This window comes from Thermobia domestica, unplaced genomic scaffold (assembly GCF_964235325.1).
Source record: "Thermobia domestica unplaced genomic scaffold, izTheDome1.hap1.1 HAP1_SCAFFOLD_441, whole genome shotgun sequence".
Taxonomy (NCBI): domain Eukaryota; kingdom Metazoa; phylum Arthropoda; class Insecta; order Zygentoma; family Lepismatidae; genus Thermobia; species Thermobia domestica.
This window is the reverse complement of record NW_027656151.1, coordinates 19,175-40,639: the sequence shown is the minus strand read 5'-3', so window position 1 is coordinate 40,639 and position 21,465 is coordinate 19,175. Positions and strand designations below refer to the sequence as shown.

Below are 21,465 nucleotides of genomic sequence, written 5' to 3'. Positions count from 1 at the left end.
AATGCGTGTTGTTTTATAAAGAAGCCAATATTGCTTAAATATATTGATAGAAATTGGTAAAATTTATCGATTGCCTACGTAGCTTCCAACATTAGCTTGGATTGGACTTTCAATGATATCTACGTACCGGTACTAAATTTGTAATTTAATACCTCAGTTTTAGCGTACTGATTATGGTACGTTGACCTTTAAATTTTACATGCAAAGCAATAACAGGATTTTCCCGTTATTGTCTTACATTTCAAGTAATGACGGGATTTTCCCAGTGGCTAGGGCGGGAGATTCTCAACTTAAGAAATTTACTGACCGCACTTCTTTAAGCTTATGGGAGTTCTTCCGGCATAACCCCGCTGTTACATAATAACATCAAGGCGAAACAAACTTAGGCTATTTCTGTGAATATGTAATATAAATACATAAAGCAAAAAATCTAAGTCAAAAAAGCCTGGTTTAAACCAAAAAAGCCTGGTTTAAACATCCCCCAAAAAACGGGTTTTTGGCATTTTCAAAAACAACCACGGTTCTTGCCATTTCTGCTTACTTTTGTATATAGGAGGTTAAAAAATTCTTATTATATACATTGGTTAATCCTGTGGAATTCATAATGTAAATATGTTGAAGAAAAATTGTTTGAAATATTTTTTCGAAATTCATAGTTTATTTTCGATGTTTTATATTATTATCAGCATCAACCACTAATTAAATGATTTTTTGTGTTATAGAGAAGCGATACAAAGTCTGTTTTATCAATTTAAAGCAGTATTTTGAAAAAAGCCCAAAATTTCCGAAGCAAAAAAGCAAAGCAGAAAAAACCGAGTTTTTTTCCAAAAAAGCCGGTTTTTTCCCGAGCCCTTGCATCTCTAGTAAGAAGGTTTCGGTTAAATTACTATATTTCATCACGGTATTTTGTGAAATTATAGAATTTATAATAACTTATAATATAGATATACAGCCACTGTTAATGTAATTTACCGAAGAAATTAACTTATCTACTACAGTAGACATCGGCAATTTTGAACGTGCACACACAAAGATTTTAAAAGAAAAACATAGGTACTCACCAAGACGACAACAGCGATGAACTCAGGTCCTCAACGAAGTTCCATGGGTTGAAATCTGCAATGATAAATTTTAAATAAATGAATATTAAGTAAGTAAGTAGACTAAAATAATACCAATCCAAGTATTTGTATTTCTAATTTGGATTTCCCATTAAATAATAAAATAAATAAATAAATGCTCTTAGCAATGGAGAGAACTACCGCACCGTCCACTTCACAGACAATTGAAGAAGTAGAGGAAAATTATGAGAAAATAGAAGAAATTATAGACAAAGAGAAGAGGAGTGCATGTGTAATTGTAATGGGAGATTTCAATGCAGTAGTTGGAGAAGGACAAGAAGGCAGTATAGTAGGCAAATATGGTTCAAGCGAAAGAAATGAACGGGGAGAGGGATTAGGTAATTTCTATTGGTAGAATTCACTAGTAACTGAGAACACCTGGTTTAATCAGCACGAGAGAAGATATACATGAAAATTCTCAATTAAGATATCAAATAGACTATATTGTGATTTAGGACAGGTTATCGGAATAGGTTGAAGAACATGAAGAACCTTCCAGGGGCCCACATTTTTTCTAATTATAACCATATGTTGGCTGAAGTGGATATTTAATTGAAAAATGTAGCCAGAAGAAAAGCAAGTAACAATAAGTTGAATACTGAAAACTGAAAAATGAGGAAGTAAGAAATCTTTTCATACAAAACCTAGAAGAAAAGTTCTCAAACGAGGAAAAGATAGGTGCAGATTAAGAACACGCGATGGGAACATATTAAATTTTGCAAACAACAAGCTTTACATGAAGTAGTAGGTTACCATGAACAGAAAACGGCTAAGAAACCATGGGTTACAGAACGGATGCAGAAAATGCGGAAAGGGGGAGCGTGGAAACAGGTTAATATAAAAGAGGGCAGAAAGATATACAGGAAGTTAACGAGTTATGAAGGAAAACGGACAGAGCAATGAAAGAGTTTTACAAAAGAAAATGTGAGAATATAAAAAAAGTTGGTAAATATGAGGAAATACACAAGTAGGTGAAGTCTATGGAAATTCAGAGGAAACAAGAGGGTATTACAATGCAGTAGATAATAAGAACGGGAAGATAGTAAGGGAGAGAAGTGAAGTCTTAGGAATTTGGAAATATGTTGATCACTTGTATAAGAATAGGGATAAACCGCGTGACTTAGATATTCAAGCGGAAAATGAAGTACGCAAGGATGATACAGGGTTTAATATTCTTCGGGCTGGGTTTGAAAAAGGTTTACACGCAACTAGGAGTTGAAAGGCAATCGGGTTGGATACCAATCGAATTCATTAAGAATATGGGAGACAAGGACCAGAAAGAATTGTTCCATGTAATGAAATATAGGAAACGAAGAGTGGCCAAAAGATTTTCTGAAGAGTTCAATGAATTTATGAATACCGTTGGTTAAGAAATCGAACCCAGAAAGATATAAGGACTATAGAAATATTAGTTTCACATTACATGCAGCAAAAATTATGCTTCGAATACTAAATAAAAGGTAGTATGGAAGAACAAATAAGGAAGTTAAATAGGCACAGTTCGGATTTAGGAGAGATAAGGGCACAAGAGATGCCACTGGCTTATTAAGAATAATTGATGAAAGGTGTATAGAAAGAGGGAAAAAACTTGTATGTTGTATTTATCGATTTAGAACCGGGTGAACTGGGAATTGTTACTGGAAGTTCTAAAGACGGCTGAGTTGGAATGGAAAGATCGAAGACCCAGAAGAAACTTACAAAGTTTCTGAGCTAAAAAGTAAGTGTTACAATAGGGAAAGAAATGACAAAGAATTCAATTCGAAGGGACTGTTTAACAAGGATGTTGTCTTTCACCGATGTTATTTAATATTTATCTAGAAGAGATAGTGCAAAAGAGCCTATATAAGGAAGACGGTATTTCGGTAGGAGCTAGAATGATTAGCTCCTAGGTGTATATGGTTTGCAGATGATATGGCGCTTGCTACATGGTCTAAAAAATAATAAAACAGATAATTTGAGGAAGAGCTATAAAGATTATGTACCGCTTTGGGATAAAAATAAATTTTAGAAAGACAAAAATCATGGTGATTGGAACGAAGCGGTTGCTACCAAATATAGAAGTAGGAGGGGAGAAAATACCTAGGTGGAACGGGTGACTAGTTTTCGATATCTGGGTAGTATTATTAGTGATGGTATGAAGCGCGACCGTGAAATAATAAAAAAAGAATAAGAATGGCAAAATAGGCATTTAAGAGGAAGAAAAGTATTTTTTGTGGGTCTGTGAATAAAGATTAAGAAAAAGACTCATAAAATACTTTGTGTTGAGTATTGTACTGTGTAGAGAAGAACGGATAGAATTGCTTGGGTCAAGGAGAAAACGCATGAGAGTATATTACAAAATGATAGGGGAGAAAAGAAAATTTGAAATGAAAAGAGGAAGAGAAACTGGTTGAGACATTGCCTAAGAAGAAACTATATTATGAGGACTATGCCAAAGGGGAACAGTAGCAGGAAAAAAGGGAGGGACGAAATAGGCTCTAGTTGATGGGCAATATCAAAATTTAAAAGAAAAATAATCATACGAAGAAAAATAGGTTAGCTGAAGACCGTGGTGCATGGAAGCTTCTCAGTTGCGGTAAATAACCAGCCAATAATGGCGGAATATCTATGATGTTGATGAATGGAGAGAAGAGGTGGTAGCAGTGGTGATGATACATTTATACGAACAGGGAATCTTTTTTTTTTTTTTTTAAACTTTTATTGTGAAAATCCGATATCTGAATCATTTGCAGGAGAGAATGGCTGCCCTAGATCTTCACATGTTGAAAAGAACCCAACGAAACATTGGAATATTTAAGGAAATGTGTTAGCAAAGATGACGAACGGGTCGATATATTTTGGAGTCAGGCAATGTGCTGTTCATCAGTTTCCCCATTGTTTCCAAATTTTGAAACTATTTATGTCTTGTCATTTCTATTTATGTGAAAATAAACTGAGTATATACCAGTACTTTTTTCTAAAAGTGAAGTTTACTAGTAACAATCATCAGTATGAAAATATAGTATAATTTGCTATACTATGGTTATGTTTACAGCGAAGCTAAGTGCACGATGAAGTTAAGACAGCATATATATGTTTGATCTGACCCATCAGAATATGATACTGTAGGTTCTTTACATTTTAATAACATTATATTTTTTTCAAATTGTATCAGTTTTGAAGAGAAGATTAAAAATATGTTTAAGATCGTTGGGAAGTAATGTTTTATGCAGTGCTAAACAAGTTCATTTAACAATTTAATATATTTTTCTTCATTAGCATAAACATATCGTGCTACATGGAAGCTTCTCAGTTGCGGAAAATAACCAGCCAATAATGGCAGAATATCTATGAAAACTTTTGTACAGTGAAATTCCAATTATCTGGATAATGAGTTCTAGACGTAGTTGGGATATGCACAAATCCGTATAATTGGACAAATTATTGAAATAGGGTTATATTGTAAGATAAAACGAACCCTCTAAACTGCTTTTGTTTAATAAAAATGCGGAAAATTCCATTAAATATAAATTTTAATATTGATTTAAATAGAAGTTCGATAGAAGTTATATTTTTACGAATGAACACATACAGATACTATTTCAATATCATATTTTAATGGATTTTTATTTGCTGATAGCGATCCAGTTGACTGCAGTACACGTAATTGAAGTTTTACTGTCTTTTCAAGTCACCTATTTGTTTGTGTTTCCAGATTAAAGTGTTTTTTTTTATATAAAAATAAGACTAAGTTTATTAATAAATAAAAGAAGCCAAGTTGAAAGTAATAATAATAATAATAATAATAATAATAATAATAATAATAATAATAATAATAAGGTAGATAATACTTAACTTTAATTTCTTCCTCTCGTGACAGAAATTTCAATCTTTCTTAGCAAGACAAGAGTGTAAATATTATCTATATCTTGGAACACCATTGCATAATTTCACGTTTTCATAATTATTTTCTAAAAGGTATAAAAATAACAATTGAGTTAATGTCAAGTCATTAAAAAGAAACGTTAAGTCATTCATTCCTAATCTATATATATAAAAGAGAACGTACAAATCCTTTGTCCGCTCATCACGCTAATACGGCTGAACCAATTTCTTTTATTTTTGGGGGGTTATTAGGATTTGGACCCTAGATGGTTTTTATCATATCACTTTAATTTTCAATTACCAGTGTCTTGAGATAATTGACCATTCAGGTGTCCATTACGTACAAATCCTTTATTAGTTCATCATAGGTATAAAAATAAACGTATGTATATGCAACCCGCATGACCGTGTCACTCGGCGGGTTAACATAAATGACAGGCGTTATAATGGTTTTTATCATATCACTTGAAAGCGAAAAAGTAAAAATTATCTAAGTAACAAAGTTTATTGCGTTCGGGGGTGACCGCAGCGAAGCGGGGCGGGTTAACATAAATGACAGGCGATATAATGTTAACATTTACTGCAATCTTCTATGGTTTTTATCATATCACTTGAAAGCGAAAAAGTAAAAATTATCTAAGTAACAAAGTTTATTGCGTTCCGGGGTGACCGCAGCGAAGCGGGGTGAACGCTGCTAGTATCAAATGAAAAAGAAAGGTCTAGTATATATGGATTGGAAACAGTTACGTTTAGAAGGCGCCGAAAAACGCGTTTAAAAGTATATAATTCAAGGCAATGTACTAAAGCGATAAAGTGTTAAACAATGTAAATCATATCATAGAATCCATTCCCATCTAAACAGAAGTGAATAGCTGTTTAGTAAGCGATTCGCGAAAAACGAAGTGCTCATTCATTGAATTCCAACATAAATTGATTCTACTATTATCATTCATTTTCACTTTTAACCGTCATCACTACATTAATTTCTTTCGAAATATAGTTATTTGAAGTTTATAAATGACAATTTTTTCTATAACTCTGGTCCAAAAACTTTTTTTCTTCAAATATTTCCTCTCAGGAATGTTCCTCCTGAAGCATTAACTTAAAAGTACCACTATTAGTAATATATTAGTATATTACTAATATACTAATACTAATACTAATAATACTATATATACAGGGTGTTAATGAACTATACCGACAACTGTAAGAGGTGATTCCTTACATCAAACTAAGAGAAAAAGTTCATATGGACCTATGGGGAAAAGTGCATAGTTTCAGAGCTAGGGGTGTCCGAAACTGTAAAAAAAATAACAAGCCCTATTTCGAATTCCAGAAACTGTGTATGATGGTTCTTATCAGCGTAAAGGAAGCCACGCATACACAATCCAAAAATACATATTTCATTAATTTTCAGTGGGTGTACAGAGTACTCCATACAAGGTGAAATTCCCAGACATGCCATCAACTGAATTTTGAGATATGCTCTGACTTTATGATTGGTCCAAAGTAAGCAAACGATAAGCCTTGATAGCAGTGAAAACAGAATGTTTTGGCTCGATGTCGGAAGTGTTAAGGATCATCAGCAGAACGGTCTCTCGTACTTGGTAAACGCATGCTGCAATGTTTTCTATTACGCTTATAAGTGAAGAAAACATGAAATATACCGTGACGAAATACATCGCATCACACATTATTCCGAACACAAAAATTACATGCAGCTGCCGGTTCCTAACACTTCCGACTTCCTTCCGAAGCACTGTGTTGTCCATTGTTGTCAAGGCTTACCTTCTGCCTACTTTGGACCCTCCTTGAAATCAGGGTATATCTGAAAACTCTATTGAGAGCATACCTGAGAATTACACCCTATAGGGAATACCTTGTATACCTTTTGAAAATTGACGAAATATGCACTTTTGGATTGTGTATATGTGTGGCTCCCTTTACACTGATAAGGACCACCACCCACAGTTTCTGGAATTCGAAATAGGGCCTGTTGAAGTTTGGCTTTTTCGCGGATTTTGGACAACCCTAGCTCTAAAACTATGCACTTTTCGCAATAGGTCCAGACGATGAATGAATGAACTTGTTAATAATATATATATAAATGCTGAATATCAGTAGTAATTATTAACAGTACTTATTTAACGACAGATTTTGATGCATTTGAATAGTGATTAAACTTATCATTACTGTAAAGTGCATTAAAAAGCTGTGTTCTTTTTCGTAAATCTCAAAGAGTAGTAGCTCTCCTTTAGAAATTTTAAATATATTGAAAGCCGTCCTCCAGTTTAAGTGTGTTTGAAGAACAATTGTCGATTTGTGACTTAGTCCTCCTTAAATTCTCCGCATACAAAAGTGCAAAATGGTATTTTATTTTGAGATATGAGACGATTTTCCAATATAGTTTAGATTGGTGTGAATGAAATGCCCACCCAAGCGTTTCATTTCCAAGGGCCAAAAGGAAATAAAAACTATATCCAATACCTGATTAATCAACATGATCATCGTCTGTAACCACTCATTCTTTCCATCGCTCAAGAGAAGTCTTGAGTTCGCAATGAGATGAGTCCCGCAACTGCACGTTTCAGGTCTGATCATCAAAGGACTGCTCAAGATGCTGAAAGAGAGGTATTCTCTGGGATAGTCGTCAAGAGAATATGGTGGACAAAGGTGATTTTCATCCTGTAACTCATGGAGAGTATTAACCGTTCTTTGAGCGACATTTCCGCTTGCATTAGCATGCAACATGGGAACACTAATATTTTGAACATGTCTGGATGCTTGCGAGCAAAGTTGCGGTACACTTTACGGAGTTTATCACTGGTCCGCAGTGATGGTTTCGTCTATACAGAGAAAGACAAGATGGATCAACCTTATCACCATAGTAGCAAAACATTTAAGGGTTTTGAAAACCATCCTCGACTTTGATCAAAATCCAACCATTATCCTGATCATTTAGAATATTCGTAGCATATTCGTTATTCATCTGAAGTGACAATCCGATACAGGAAATTTTCTCGGTTATTCTCGAGAACTGCAAACCTCCAGGCGGCGATTCTCTTTTGCCAGTGTCAACCCATGTGGTGCCCATAAGTCCGCTTTTTCATTTTGCTTTTTTCACCTTGTCGATAGCACGGAGTCGCTGAACAACAGTGATCTGTAATGGCACGAACACTTTTCTTAGGACCCTTTTCAACTGTGTTTCTCAGAAGCTTATCTAAACATGATGTGCTCAAGGCACTCACTTTGCAATGCTGTGTCACCTGAACGAAATTTGACAAACCATCATTCGGCATTGCTGATCTAAATGCTTCATTTTTTTATGTATATAAATCTTTCTGATGAAGCCAAAGTGGATAGTTGGCGAGACTGTTGCACTTTTTATTTATTTATTTATTTATTTATTTTTAACAATAACCGTATTGTTTTGCTCAACGAGTAGTTTAAATCAGATTTCAGAATGTTCCAATTTAAAGTCCTAACGAAAAATCACAGAATCAGACAGTTGTTATAGGAAGAAATCAGAAGGAAGCAACAATAAGTAAGGGTGTAAGGGCAAGGATGTGGACTTTCACCTCTCCTGTTCAACGTCTATATAGAAGAGGCTATGAAAGGATTCTTTGATAAACACAAGAAAAGCGTAAAAGTAAATGGACAGGTTTTCAGCACAATAAGATTTGCTGATGACATAGTGTAGCACTGATAGCGGAGAACAAAAATGATTTGCAGGAAGTATATACTTTCAAACCTGACCGACTAACTTAAAAAAAAAAAAATGCAAAATAAAGATAAATAATAATAAGAAAACCAGAGTGATAAAGTGCACAAAGCAGGACAGGAAGGGGCAAACGTATGGGTAGAGGAAGAGAAAATAGAAGACGTTAAGACGTTCCTCTATTTAGGAAGCCTAATATCCTCGGACGGAAGAAATGAAAAGACGTAAGTTCAAGAATAGCGCAGGCTAAACAAGCTTTCAATAGAAAAAGAGGACTGCCAACATCAAGAAATGTGTCATTGGACGTTTGAAAAGATTTATTAAGACTCTTGTATATGAGCTCTTTTGTGGCTAAGCAGTTAGCGTACGCACCTTTGGCGTGGGAGACCCGGCTACAATTCCCGGCTGGAGCTTATGTGGTTCGGATACCACGTTAATCAGTAGGTCCACGTCTCATAGTCCCGCTGTTGAAAGGGATTAAACTCAAAATCAATAACAACAATATCAACTCCTCTTCCTATTTAAAAGTTTGAAGTTGTTCCTCCGCAGATATATCCCTGAGAGCCCCTAATTTCAGAAGGATCACCACGCGATTCTACACTGCCACTGTGGTATTAACAGTTTTTGTTTCACAGATTTCTGTATGCTCTAGGAGCTGAATTAATACTCTGTTACGGATTTTGTGAATCACCCTGTATATATATTCATACATAAGGATATATTCATTTAGGCTAATTCAAGGAATGATACTGTAAAAAATTTTTAAAAAATAAATGAAATCTTTCAGTTGTTCATCTCACAGTTAAACCCTATAGGCTAAAGGAGATGATGATGAGAATGAAGAAAGGAGGAAACGCGAAAACTCTGAGAAAACCCACGCACATTGTGTTTGTCTACCAGAAAGCGCACTTGGTGCGTGCCTGACACTGTAAAAAAGTAACAGGGATGGCTTACTATTTATTCCTGCTTTAAAGGACTTTCTTGTTTCATCTTCATATTGATTCCATCGTTATTACCCTCGCTGAAAAAATGCCCTGAAACGCCTGCTGTGGGATGCGCTGGAGTTTCCTCGTGCTATCCTGGATTTCCATGATGGTGACAAATCGTTTCTCTTTTACGGTAGATTTCAGTATAGGGAACACGAAAGTCACACGCAACTAGATCCGGTGAGTGAGGAGATGACGATAATTTTGGTTTCGCCCGAAATGTCTTACACTATTCCTGAAGTTCAATAAGAACCATTTTCATGGTGGAAACGCCACCGTCCAGATGCCCACTTGTCCGTCTATTTACGACGAACAGAATGAAGTAACTGTTGTAACACAGCTAAGCAGACTTCCTTATTGACAGTTTGACCATGTAGAACAAATTCGTGATGCATTATCCTGAAACAATCAGTAGCAATTTTACCCGGGATTCGATTTGTCTGACTATTTTGGATCTCGAGGATCCAGGTGACATCCATTGGGATGACATTACCTTGGTTTTAGGGTGGTACCTGTAAACCCAAAATTCATCGTCTGTGATGATATTGGCCAAGAACATCGTATCATTGTCGGCTGTTTTCTTCAGATCCTTGTTGATGCTAACATGAGTGTCTTGGCCCTAATAAGAATCTTTGGTATTAAGTTTTCGTGTAAGTTTTGGTGACATGAGCGGGATAATGTTGGAGCTGGGGGGGGAGGTGCAAAATCAGATAAAAAAACAAACATCTTTTATATGTTATTAAAACTAGTTTCATAAAAGCTACAGAGGCACAAAATGGTGCAAAGGGAGATGTTAAGTGATTTTTTTTGTGTGTGTGTTGACGGGAGGAAGGGTCTTAATAATGGGCGTTGAGGAGGCCCTGACACCACTAATACCGTGATGGTGAAGGTGAATACAGGGAGAGAGGAAAGTTGTTTGTTTTGTTGATCCCTTGAAAGTTTTGTGCATTTTGAGATTAAAAATAAATTGTACAGTTTGAAGAAGAGATGTGTAGACGTTCCTACCCTTGTTCTAACAGGAGAATTCTAAACTATAATTAATGCATTTTTACACACACAAAAGAGAGAGAGAGAGAGAGAAAGAGAAAGAAAGGCAAAAGAAATTTAAATTTAACATTCCATGAAGAATATCTATATTTCCGGTTAAATTGAACCAACTTGTTTTATGAAGGTACCGGTACCTTGTAATTTCCATGAAACTAGTATATATACCACATAAAATGTAAAAGTAAGATTTTTAAAATCAATTAAACGGTATTTAAATATGCATTCCTAGTAAATTCACTTTCAACCAACTCAATTATGTATAATGCAAACTGAATTATACAACGTTAATAAAAGGAATTTTTTATGTACAGTAGGTATAGTGGATCATGAAAATATAACACTAAAAACTGAATCATTACTATTATTACAATAAAGAATTGGTAATACACTCACGTGTCGTAAGAGATGCTGATGGGGTTCCTATTTACTTCAATGCCGCAGTGCATGGGTTGGTGTATATTCTCTGAAGGTATTGCTACGAACAACGTACGTGCTTATTTCTTTAAGTGAAATATAGTTCTTTACAACTAATCACGGTGTGCAATATGAGCACAGAAATTAATATAAACCCACTTGCCGCAATACTCAATAATTAAAATCTACCGAACACGTTTTTTTTTAAATTTTGTTTGAAAAAATCGCTTGGCAACTGGTAGATTGTTATATAAAAGAATTATTGTAATTGTTTTCTTTGTTTTCTACATATTTTGTTATAACGACTCTAAATATTGTTGAATTGTTTTCATTTTCTTTGAAAATCTGTTAGTTTTATTTAAATGTTAGTTTTCCTTGCTATTGTTTCGGCTACTTTTCGTTGTATATAGTTTTCTCTCTAAACCTTGTTTATATTAAGTAAATTGCAGCTGTTTGGTTTGAATTTGTTGCATATATTGCTTATACCTAGTGATGAGCAGTGGGTGGGAAAATAAAAGAATAAGGCGTCGCATTCATTTAGGTTCATTATTAGCTGGTTATTTACATTTTTTTAACGACTTGCCGTGCGTGTAGTCGTCCTCGGGGGGGGGGGGGGTCGGAGAGGGCTACAACACGGATTGTCCAGTCCAGTCCCGATTTTCCCTAAGAAAAGTTGTCAACCCTGTGGTCAACACGGTGGCCTCGACGAGTGTGATTAATCATCACCGGATGAGGTGATATATGCACGACCAGTTTGGTAGTGAAGTTAAGTTTAGTGTGTTTCGTTGGCTAGGTACAAATTAAATGCATAGAAATCATAAATAATGGTACAAATAGGGCACTGAACGACATTACGAGTGGCCCTATCATCGGAAAACTAGAAATGCGGCGAAGTCAATGAGCTGTAGTACGTGTCTTTGGCGTGGGAGACCCGGGTTCGATTCCCGGCGGGAGCTCATGTGGTTCGGGTTCCACGTTAATCAGTAGGTCCACGTCTCATATAGCCTCACTGCTGAACGGAACGTTAAACTCAAAATCAACTCAACTCAATGAGCTGTAGGCATGGGCGGAGCTATGGGTGCATTGCTTCCCCCGACTTTTTGATAACTTCACCATCTTTATACCTGACTTCATGACTATCTTTATTCCTGAAATGAAAGGTCCGAGACCGACCAAAAGGTCTGCTCCCCCAACAGACAATTCCTATCTCCGCTCATGGCTGTAGATAGGCTACCGAGCTGAATGTGACAGCGTAAAAATACAAAATTCGAGACTGGACAAATTTCCAAGTGGGCGAAAATATTCGAAGGCAATATGGATAGATTGTTTACATATCACAATCAGAGCCAATGTGACCACTTTCGTACTAGATTTAGTACCTTTTATAATATTTTAAGTGTTCTAATACGTTCATCAACAAATCGAGTACTTTTCTCCTCTTCTTTCCTCATAAATACATTTGGGAGAGAGAAAGGAATATTATGAAACTTTGGCAATGTACGAAAATTTCACTGTTCTGCGTTTTTTTTTTTTTTTTTTTTAACAGTGGAATTTACAAGAGCGGAAGTGGGACATAGGTGCTGTCCAATCGCCTCCTCCAACAAGAAGGATTTCTGGCAACTTACAATTCATTCTATTGGAGAAAACAGGAAGTACAAATGTGTCCAAGAACAAAGGCTTAAAACTAATAAATGTCCACAGTAAACAATATTACATATTTGGTGATCCGTTTAAACAGAAGAGTATTAAGTAATTAAAACTCGATTTTCTCAATAAGCCAATTTTATGACATTTCTTTTTTTTTCGACATCCTCTATATTTGTCATACTTGTGTTACTTTTGTGGTTTTACAATGAGTTGTAATACGATAATTAAGCTGTGACGAAGCGTAGTATGATGCTCTGAGGCCGGGCCTACTCTGTTTTCTACCGTATATTTTCTTTATATTTGGTTTCCTATAAAATAAAGTCAATACTTCAACATTTCGGTTTTTTCGTTAACAAAATAGGTTGGAAACACTAGGAGACCCTTTCTTCTGAGCCTCACGATCTCGCTAGACAGGTTTATGGGCGGTTCTGCTCAGGGAGCGAAGCTATTATCACTGGAGATTGCACGCATTGTTGGGAAGGTGCGAAGGCTCGCCTCTGGGAGTTTAGTTATAGCGCTGAAGGCATATTTCAAAGCTAATATGTTATAAAATGATTTCTTAACACGGAGTAAGAAGTTTCTGTGTACAATTATATGTTTCTATTAGTGATAATTTGTTTAATTTTGGTATATACTCTCAGGAGGTATTCAGAGTAGCTGTTTTTTTTTCCTACATGGGGCCTGGATCATAATAGTTTGTAGAATATACAGTAAGTCTGATACATTAAACGCATATACGTATAAATTCACCAAACATTACCGTATAGGATAAAATAATAATATTTCTGTGAAATTTTAGTCGAGTTTTCCATTTACGATTTTGTTTCAGGCAAGTAACAAATGCTTATTCAACAAATTTGACAATAGTTAACTTAAGAATGCACTTACTTTTTCTCTCCCTCCAGTTTCAAATTTGCAAGAAATGAAAATAGCAAGTGAGGAGGAAATTCCCTCATCCCCCCTGCAAATCCCAGACAAAAGAAAATATGAACTGCACTTCAAAATATTTGTAGTGGAGCTAAATGGGAATATTCCATTAATACACATTGCGCGTTTTCCTCCATGTAAATATTTGTTGAATAATAATAATAATAATAATAATAATAATAATAATAATAATAATAATAATAATAATAATAATAATAATAATAATAATAGGCAACTTTCCGTATCCATTTGCTTATATAAATATTTATTCTTTCTTGTTAAACAAAAAACTACTATGTATATATACACATAAATTTAAACAGTGTTAGATATACAGCTAAAAAAGTTTTCCTTTTTAATAAATAGGTTTGGTAGTTTATTTTGGTTTAACTCAATAAGGAAAATAGAATGCTGACTATAGTTTTAAACATTTTATGATACATTAAATGATTTTCTGTTATTAGTTTATCAAGCCTACCCTACTTGTGGAATTATGCTTCGCCACTGCAATTAAGCAGGGATTCCGCCAGGATTTTTAGTTTGGAGGTGTAAAGTCAAAATTTGGAAGTTGTAAGTGGTTTGCACGGTTTGTATCGAATTTTGACTGTAAAAAATTTAAAGTTGCAGTTCTTTCAAGAATGTGGAAGGTCACCACCCACAGGGGAGCGGGTGCTGCCGGAAACCTTCTAATAAGATATTAATAGCATAAAATGTCATAAATTGGGTGAAACGGGAGCAGATAAAATTTTGGTACTTTTCCCCCAGATCTAGTACTTTTTTTCTGCATAGGTTAGTACGAAATATTTTTGCTGTGTGGTCACACTAATCAGAGCGACGATTGCCATCTAGCATTAAATGCAGCACTGCATCTGCATTAGCTCGAGCCCTTGCAGCTGGACGAGTGGTGATCGAACGAATTATCCAAGCAGCAATGTAGTCAAGTCTTTTCCTTCTTACTATTTTTATTTGATAATACTTATAATATTAAAAATCATAATCATACATTCATACCAATACTTTAATGAATAGTGGCAGAACTAGCTCGGGAAAAAGCATACTTTCTCTCACATGGATGTCACTTAAATCGAAATCTTACTAATTTTCTTTCCGAAATAGAGCGTACTCTAAACACGAGAAATCTCATGAGTTGAGTTGAATTGATTTTGAGTTTAACGTCACGTTCAGCAGCGAGGCTAAATGAGACGTGGGCCTACTGATTAACGTGGAATCCGAACCACATGAGCTCCACGGCGAGAATCGAATCCGGGACTCCCTCGCCAAAGGTCCAAACGCTATCCGCTTAGCCACGAAGGAGCTCAGGAGAAATCTCATAGGATCGTTTAGAACATAGGAAATGACATACGATCTGATGCGATACACGTTGAGATTTTGTCTGTGCAGCCTTTCCCAACCTTTTCCACACCGCGGTCCCCTTAGAGTCTACAATACATGTAAAGGACCCCTTGCAATATATACGGTTAGTTTTTATATTTCTTCCCCATGTTAGAATTTATCATTATTAATTCGATCATTTAACTTAAAATGGCGTTTCTTACCATTGTGTTTGCCTTGCTCAGATTGGCTTGCGGACCCTCTGAGATCGTCTTGCGGGCCCTTGGGAGTCCGCGTATCCCAGATAGGGAAAGTCTGCTATAGTGTATATCTGGCATAACTGTACGCTATGATTAACTTGTTTTTAGACAAATTTCGTCGAAGTAGCAACCAAAAATTTCACTTAAACTTTTAAAACCATCATTTGGGAAAGTGCGAATATTAGCGCTTTACTTTGAAGATTCTAGTAAGCGCAAAAAGGAAAGTTTTCCGTAATTCTAGTCTTGTGTTTCGATATTCTGAAAAATTTCGTATAATCTTCTGTATTTGGTTGTAATGTCTAGAGAAAGATTTCTGTTTCGTTTTTCTGGGAGCCCAAGATCAGAAATTGTTTCTGTATGTAGCGTTTGAAAACGCTTTCTGTTATTTCACAGTATTTTGCATTTCTGTTACCTGCCTTCTGCAATAACGAATATTTAATGAAGATATTGCAGTAAGGAAACTAAGCAATACATCATCAAATCGAGAAAATATTCTATGAAAAGTTGCAAGAAGAAAGGGAAATTGAAAGTTCTCTAAATTTGAGAAATTTTCTTAAATAAAATATATTCTACCTTTGACTGATGCTTCAACATGTTAAGAGAAACTAGATAGACCTCACTCTTTATTTTCATAAATAGTATTGACAAATCGTAACAAGTAATTCCATCGTGCTGGGTAGACGTGTGGTAAATATCTACCTATAAATTCATCAAGAAATTGTGTATGCTTTGCTGATTTGGTGAAAAACCTGCAATCCCACTAAGAGTAGCAAAGGAGATACGACATTTAGGGATACATGAAGCACTTTGGAGCAGTGTTAAATTTAATTGGCATGCATAACAGTGAACAAATAATGCTTGTGGCACCATGTAATGAAGAGATCGTCATTTTGTTCTGTGCAGCGATATTTTTCGCCGTTATTTGAAAAATTTTCAATATACCTTAAAATGAGACTAGTAAACAATGTCGTTATTTCATTCTCAAATCTTGGAACCATACAAACTTTTTTCTTTTACCACCATCCCTTCAATCGTACATCGATAAACAAGAGAATTGTAATTTATTTGAGACGTCAGTTGTCTTATTAGCTAATGTGACAAAAAGTCGGATTTTTCTAATTACTGTTTAATTTTCTTATTGAGCGCGCTAACAACAGATTCAATTAAATCATTTTGAATACAGTTTGATATAGCTATGAATAAGGACTAGCTCAGGAGAGTAATGTTCCCGGAAGTAGGAACTAAATACAGGTTTTGATTGGTTGGCGTTATCCGTTTCTTGCCACGTAGCACACATATAGCAGAAATCAAACACATGCTGCTGTTGACCCTCGTGGCCGAGCGTGCTAGTGATACGAGTTAGTAGCAGGAATCGGTTTTGGCGTTGGTTCAAACAGCCCAAGAAAAGTTTTTTTTTTTACTTTTTTTAAAAATTCATAACACTTTTTTCATATTAAAATAATATGAAAACAATGCTCGAATAGTGATTTACTTACTTTTGTGCAGATAAGTAGTAATAGTAGTAGTAGTAGGATGAGTAGTAGTAGTAGTAGCAGCAGCAGTAGTAGGATGAGTAGTAGTAGTAGTAGGATGAGTAGTAGTAGTAGTAGTAGTAGTAGTAGTAGTAGTAGTAGTAGTAATAGGAAATGGTTAGTAGCCCCGCAGGGCTCCTTTTGTTCCACCTTAACTCAGTGGCGGCTAATGTTAGTGTTGCAGCGTTGCGCAACGACCAAAGTATTTCAAGAAAAACATATTATTAGTAATAGTAGTAAAGAACAGAAAAAAGTACTTTTTAATAGTCGCATATATACACTTTAAATAGCATATTTTTTACTTCTGTAACTGTCCATTCCGTTAATCCGTTTTAAAAAGCGAAAAATAATTCGTCACAGAGTCTCTAATTTATATTGTGTTGCAGCGAGCATGCAACGACCAGATTCCTTCAGCGCGAGAATTGGAGCAAATGTTAAGTCTCCTTTCCCCTATCTCAGAAGTTAAAGGGACTGGTCGTTGCAGTGCTTCTGCAACACAGCACAGTTTCCAGTGAACGAGAAGGCTTTTCGCGCTAAATAAGATTTCTGAATTTTATTTCACTAGCAATTAACAAATGGAATTTGTTTTTATGCATTCATATTTTTTAAATTACGGTACTTATACTGAAGCAGATCAATATAATAACAATTTTAAAAAAGTGATAGCAGGATTACATAGTAAGAAAGAAAATATGTAGTAGAGCAGAAATCAAATGAAAGTAGATCCGCATTTACAAGTTAATTCTTAGCTTATATCGATAATGAAGGTTTCTTCTACAGTAATTTGTGAACCAAATATTAATAAGTCAATATGCAGAATCCCCCCCCCCCCTCTGTGGATAGTATTTTAGTATATACATTTTTTTTTTAAATAAAATAAGTATATTTTATACTCTTGATAAAACTGTATAGTGGGAAACGCTACATTGAATTTGGGACTAGTTAGCAATGCTCAGAGGTGTAGCCACGAGGGGGTTCCACCGGGCCCGGACCTCCCAAAAATTTCGAAACTTGACTAACATTTGTAAACTTTTCTAACGAACTATACTTGTTTAACAGAGAAATGATTGATGTACGCTAAATATTTTATTTTACACCTCACCATGTACTCTTTCTTTTCTTATAGAAATCGTTCTATCATTTTTTCCCCCTAAAAATATAGGTGACAGTAATTAAGAATTACCTTTTCGGGTGCAGTATAAGACAGGTTCGTTATTACGTAGACGTATTGGACCTTCCTCAAATACTTTGGACCCCTCCCAGCTAACATGTTCCAATGTCTGGTGGGTTTCAAGGTTGCTTTCCAGAACGTTGATAAACATTGTTTCGCCTCATTTGGATGTATATTGTGTTCACCGTGCATTGCGTAACAACCAAGACGGATGATTTGGAATGTAGTTTTTTTTTCTTTTACGCACATGTGTGTGCGTGTGTGTTGATATATGAATAGGGTTTCCAACTCTGTAAAATAAAAAAAAACGGCACTTCCTCAAAATTCTCTATGATATAAGTCTCAGCGTGAAGTATCTCTGTTCGGGCCTATCCATGGAAAGGAAATGTACTATCGTGAACAAAAGTGCATTAACACATATTTTATATTCTGTATGTCCTTAGAACATTCACTAATAAGCTTAATATATATATTGTACTATAAATGAGAAACTGAAATTGATCAATTGGCATTGATCAATTTATTGTATTTACCAGTAACTACCATTTCTTTAAAATTATCGAAACAGATGAACAAAAGTATAATAATCTGTACGTGACAATTTTGGATTTGGAAAATGAAATTCACTCTTTAAACATATAGTCTCTATTTCAACTATAGGAAATTGATTTTTCCACTTTTAATAAATGTAATTCCTTGAAAGTAAATTTCAAATTTTCCCTCATACAGTCCCTGTCATCTCTATAAAATTTTCTAAACAGGTGAACAAAATATATTAATCGTTGATAGATGATTACTTCGAACTAGATACAAATTTGAAGAAAAAAGAAAGGTTATAAAGGGGCTGGTGAGAAGTTTATACCCGTTACCGGCTTTAATCAAAATAACAGCAATTTTTCCGACCAGGCCAATGAAAAGCCGGCCAGTTTACAGCCCTATGTATGAATATGTAACATTTGCAATTCATATACCAGTATCTCTTGTATCAGCTGTTTTGGTTATTAGTTATTAGATTTAATTTTATTGTGTGTGCTTTAATTCTGTACATAACCTACAAATTCTGAATGAATTGCATACCATGACTTCTGTAAATAACTTACAAAAAAATTGCCCAGCTTTCAACGGAGGAAAAACTTACAATTAAGGCTTAGACAAAACAAGCAAAGTGCAATTCAGGAGAGTGTTGAAAAAAAAAAAAGGTTTAAATTTACAGGACATCTTATGGCAGTAATGTTGTGTGCACTAGATACATTTCCACAATTTATTTTCAATTTTCCTAGATAAATTGTGAATAAAGCGTGTTCAATGTACATTTTTTTAATAACATTAATATCTGCTACGAACTCTCTTCAGTCTACACTGAAGAGGAATTCGGATCACTGTCAGGGACTGAGTTTGCTAGAATGAATTGTTCACAATAATCTAGAAAAAATATTTAGTGAATCTACAAAGCTTCTGAAATTAATATTAACTGTACCTATGGCGTCAGTAAAAGAAGAAAAGTTTTTTTTTTTTTTTAACATCAAAAAGAATTGACATTTTCAAGAAATTGAATGTCCCAAGAAAGGTTATCACCATTGGTTATGCTTTCCATCGAAAAAGACCTGACAATAAGAATACTAGAGTTCAACCAGCATGTATTAGGCAGATTTGTTCCAATCAAAGAGAGAAGAATGAACTTAACTAACTAACTAACTCCATGGCCTATGGAACCCGGAGATTCAATGCCGTGTTCACAAAAGCTCTCCACTGACTTCTATCCTTAGCTAGAAGAATGAACTTACTAATTAAATAAGGTGATTAATCGGATTAAATGTTCTGCATTTTTCTATTTTTTAAAAACAGAATTTTATTTAATTTCACATGTCACATAGCATTTGCATCTAAATTTATGCTGATTAGTCAATGAGTCCACTTTATATCTTCTGTCTCCGATCGTACTGCAACACTCGAAACCACAATCCACCGGCCGCCACTGCCCCAACTTAAAACAGCTGAATAGAGTAGCGCGCGAAAAAACTACTTCCGGGAGTATTACTGTCCCCAGTGGGTTGTCTTTGAATACTGTAGAAGTCTTTAAGTGATTCTTTCTTTAGAAGGGAGTTATACTGGGCAGTGCAGACCAAAAGAACTAAATACAGATAGTCAACTTAAGAAAATAAATGTGTTGCGTAACGAAAGTACTAAATATTTTAATTAAGAAAAGCGTTGATTTTGGTCTAGTAAGATTGCCCTGATGAGTAATTCTGTATGTCTTTGGCTTATAGTATATCGTATTACCGACTGGTTGATTGATTTGATACTGACATTCGCAGAAGGTTAAGCAAAGAGTGAGAAACGAAGACTTTGGTGCCTCATTCGGTAATTAAATTTCTCATACATAAAGGAGATGACAGAAGCCAAAGGAAATTTATTGTAGAGCGGTAACAATTTTGATGCTGCTTTATACCGTGCACTCATCTAATATACAAAAATGAAAATGACTCTATCACTGGAAAAAAGGACTAATCCGTTTGAATTGAATTTTAAAATGGAGTTATAATCTGAAGTTCCATGAGATTTGGAACATGGAATATAAGAAGTCTTCATAGGGCATTCGCGTTAAAATCCGTAACAAAGGAGTTTAAAAAAATATAGGAGGTACCTAGCAGAAGCTCAAGAAGTTAGATGGGAAGGAAAGGAAGCAATGCAGTCCGAAAATTTTACGTTCTTTTACGCGAAAGGAAATAAGGATCACCAACTAGGAACAGACAACTAAACGGTTTGAATTTTGTTAACGATAGACTTTCTTTTATTACTTTTAAGGGTCGGTGGCGTCATATTATTATTGTAAATGTTCCAACAGAAGATAAGAATGACGATATAAAAGACAGTTTATACGAACAAATAGAATGGGATTTGATTACCTCCTGTGATTCTATATAAAAATTCTATTAGGGAATTTCAATGCGAAGGTAAGACGAAAAGATTATTTATAGAGAATGAAATTAGATAAAGAAAGAAATGACAGCGGCGTTAGACTCGAGAACTTCGCGTCCAGAAACCTTATCGCGAACAAAATTCTCACATCACGACGTTCATAATAGACCTATACTTGGATCTCATCAGGTGGAAAAACACACAATCAAATTGATCATGTTTTAGTAGATAGAAGAAGACAATCTAGCATAATTGATGCTCGATCATTTAGAGAAGCTGACTAATCAGTACAGTACTTAGTAGGAGCGATAATAAGAGAGAGATTATCGTTAAGAGGCCTCATCCCGGCGAAATTAAAATACCGCTAATTTTACAGTAATTTTCTGATATCTTCAAATAGATAAAAGATAATCGAAATGTGGAACAAGAGCATCCTAGACAACATCATTTTACATGAGATACCGTTATCACGACTCATTTATCTGCTTTCGATTTCGAGCCATTTTGAAAATCGGCATTTCTTTTCG

The 21,465-nt window shown here is 35.1% G+C and overlaps 1 long non-coding RNA gene across 1 annotated transcript in view; it reads right to left on the bottom strand.

The window, feature by feature from the left end:
* Positions 1-1,072: 1,072 nt before the first annotated feature.
* Positions 1,073-21,465, bottom strand: part of LOC145676863 (uncharacterized) — a 37,885-nt gene continuing 17,492 nt past the window's right edge. Inside the window, exon 3 of the long non-coding RNA XR_014129493.1 lies at positions 1,073-1,116. This is a non-coding gene — a long non-coding RNA (uncharacterized LOC145676863). The remainder of the gene's footprint in view (positions 1,117-21,465) is intronic.